Consider the following 3,920-nt stretch of genomic DNA (forward strand, 5'->3'; position numbering starts at 1 on the left):
CACATCTGTCATGGATACACTCACCCAATCCACTTCTACTAGCATAGCATGGCATAATAAGCAAACGTAGAAGTAACTCCCAAAGGTTTGATAATAATACAGGTAATAGGTACTACCTCACCTACTTCCCAAAACCCACAATTTAATTAGGTCCTAGTCATGCAATGTTTGAGGATTGATCTAATGCATAAAACTAGGTAGTAGAAAAGGTATGATCAAAGTGTTACTTGCCTGCAATGTTGATGAAGGTGATTCGTACTCAAAACTCTTGATAGTTCTACTCGTCACACTCCGGTCAATCTATCGTGAGCAAGCAATAGTAACCACACATAAGCAATCACTCAAAAGATCGGAAAGAACGAGGAAAACAATTCGAAAAACTTTGAAACCAAGCAAATGACTCTTGCAACAGAAAACTATTTCTAACAGTACCAAAATTAAGTGAATTTGGCCTTATCAGAAAGTTTGGTTCAAGAGCTTCGATTTGCAAAAAGAATCAACTCAAACGGGGTTATAAAACTCAAGTTATGATCAAACGAAGTTCAAATACTAAACTGTTTGAAATCCAAATTTTAAACTTTCAAAAACATGTTTAAGTTGTTTTACTTGATATAGGAGATCATAACGAAGAAGTGGGTGTTGGTTTCGTTGGATTTGGATAAACGAGCAAGAAGTTGTGCTAAAAAGAATATCAGGGACTAAACTGTAAATAAAATACTTACAGATGAGTCCCTGGCCGAAAATAACAGAAAAAGAAAAAAATAAAAAGTGAACGTTCGTTACTGAACGCTATCGAACGAATTCGTTCGCTGCGAAGGTATAAACAGCGAATGTTCATAGGATTAACTAAAAAAACTGAAAACCGATCTATAAAGAAAACCGGTCGGGCTTTTTTTTGCGGTTTTTACCGGCTTGGTGAAATAAACCGACGGTGGATCTGGTGACGGCGGCACTCTCTGGCGAGGCGGGGCGGTGGCGACAGCGAGCTCCGACGATGGGCGTCAACAGCAGGGCGAGGCGTCCGGCGACGGCAGTAGGCGGCGCGGAGGCGGCGGAGAGCGGCAGCGGCGTCAGGGTGGTGAGGAGGAGGCGAAGGCAGCGGATCTCGTCGGGCGGCGGCAGTTGGCAAACTCCGGCAGCGGAGTGCGGTGAGATGCGAGGGCGGCGGCTCGAGCAGAGAGAGAGAGAGGGGGGGCCCGGGTGCGATTTAAATAGAGGGAGGGAGGCGAACCTCGGGAGGAGTCCCGAGCTCCCACGGCTCCGGTGGCGGAGTCCTGCCGGACTCCGGCAGGGAAGGCGGTGGCGGCTCAGGCTGGGTTGGCGACTTGGGCCGGCCCAGTCGGCGGAACAGTTTTTTTAAAACATTTTTCCAGACAAACAAACTTAATAAAACAAAATAAATAAAACATATTATATAGGCATATAATATATTAAAATTTTCAGAAAAAGATTTTCTACAGCGTGGACATTTTTATAGCATCAAATAAAATTCACACTAATTTAAATAACTCAAACATTGCTATTGCTCTAATAAAATCCAATAAAAATCATTTTAAAAAATACCAAAATTATTCAAATTTATTTCTCTCCAATTTTCTGATGTAGGGAATCATGTTACCCTATTTTCCATATATTTTATTTTTGGAGAAAAATAATTTGAGTAAAACTCAAATAACTCCAATTGAAAATAAATTCAAACGAACTTTGTATTTAATTCTTTGAAACTCCCAACTCATATTTCATATGTTTTGAAGAAGTAATTTTATCTTCGCTCGTGAAAATCATTGAGTTGCATAAAGTTTCTGAATTGGAAAAAATATTTCCAAATGGAATTCAAATATTTTCAACACCCCTTGTCATTTAAATAAATGGAAGAAGTCATGTCATCTTCTCTCCAGGGTTTTGTGGTGAAAAGAATTTGAATTCATGAAAATCAGAAAAGAAAATGAAAGTTTGGGAAAGTCCTTTTATTCCCTCTCATTGAACTTTCAAAAAGTTTCGAATTCACTCACTTTCAGTCGATCAATCCAAACTATCTATTTAATATAACATTCCAAAATTTAGAATTTTGGGATGTTACAAACCTACCACCCTTAAAATGAATCTCGTCCTCGAGATTCGGAGAGGCTAGAAAGAAATAGGTCAGGTTTGGGGTCTTCTCAAAAATCCATCGATCGTCTCCGGGGGTCTCGGGTGCTACCACCCTTAGAAGCATGGTTACGGTTCCATCAAAACTCATATACTCCATCCTTATTGTTGACAGTGGCAGTCTTCTCAGATCTTCAAGATAATTCCTTCTCTGGGCTCTTCCGGTAGCGGCATAACCTTTTCTTAATTCCTGTATCCATTTCATCCTGGTAAGGTTATTCCGATACTGGGTCTTCCTTAGCTGACGGGTCTGGCGCCAATACTAAACAACTATCAATATCTCATGGTGGTCAACAATTTATGGTTTCTCCTGCAGGAAATGGGTCTGGGTTGCCTCACCGTATATCCTACGATTGGCAGCAACTGCCTTGTACAAGGAAAAAAATACTTATACCATTCTAAGGTTCAAACAAGGTTTTGATCGTCGTCTCTCTACTATAGGTAAGCCACTCAGATTTACCATCCCACATAGCAAGGCGAATAATAAGAGTAAGTCGATATGGTGATCAATCCATCCCGCACCCAAATCATTACCTTGTATATAGTTTAGCGAATCTCGCATTCTAACACTCGGTCATCCTCACCGGCATTGCATAATTTCTCTTGTCAACGAACCAAGTTCGGATAATCCATTGATTCTACAAGCCAAACAAACATCTACCGTTTTCTTCACAACTCTCAGGTTTTGCGTAAACTCCTATAAAATCATCTGTGGGTAAGGTCATAACCTCTTCCAGGGTTTTTCCTTCAGCAAGAGCGTGCTTGCTTCTTGGCAGGTCCTGGGGCCTGTGGGTTATGGCCCATCTCATCACTTGTAAACCTTGAACTCATCATCGCGGGCAACTGATCGTTATTCCAACATTCAACTTCCAGCTTCCTAGCATACTCAAAATCCATCCAATTGTAATGTCTTTCTTCCTTCTATTTGTACCAAACTAAGACGTGATTACTCAGACTCATCTTGGAATTTCCATTGATCCATATTTCCAACATCATACCTCCTTTATATCCAATGGTAATACATCTCTTCATCCTCGTGGGATATCCCACATACCGAGATAAAAACTTATACTTTATCAAGTCCATACTCCACTTCGTGGAACATCATTATCCTTTCCAGGGTCAAGCATCCTTACAGAGAAATATTGTCCATCTATGCATGGCACTTCTTCAACTGGAAACATGAAACACATCATGAACTCCTGACAGTCCTTCAGGTGACTCCAACTTGTTGGCCACTTCTCCCATACGCTCCAAAACTCGGTATGGTCCTACAAATCTCGGGGCTAACTTTCCCTTAACTCCAATTTGTTTAACTCCTCGCAGAGGGGACACACGAAGACATGCTTTTTCTCCAATTTCATAGACTACCTCCTTGCGTTTTTTAGTCCGCATAACTCTTCTTCCTGGACTGAGCTACCTTCAGTCTATCTTGAATCAACTTAACATTCTCTTCTGACTCCTTGATCATATTTGGTCCAAACAACTAACGGACTCCAACTTCATCCCACATCAACGGTGTCTGGCTCCTTCTCCCATACAAAGCTTCAAAAGGGGCCATCTTCAAGCTGGCTGGGTAACTGTTGTTGTATGAGAACTCCACGTAAGGTAGATTATCATCACTACTAGATCCATAATCTAGCGCACACGCTCTCAGCATGTCCTCCAGAATCTAATTGACTCTCTCGGTCTATCAATCTGTCTGCGGATGAAAGGCTGTACTGAACTCTAGTCTAGTACCCAAAGTCCAGTGCAGCTGATTCCAAAACTTT

Source organism: Triticum aestivum, chromosome 6B (assembly GCF_018294505.1).
Source record: "Triticum aestivum cultivar Chinese Spring chromosome 6B, IWGSC CS RefSeq v2.1, whole genome shotgun sequence".
NCBI classification, from domain to species: Eukaryota; Viridiplantae; Streptophyta; class Magnoliopsida; order Poales; family Poaceae; genus Triticum; species Triticum aestivum.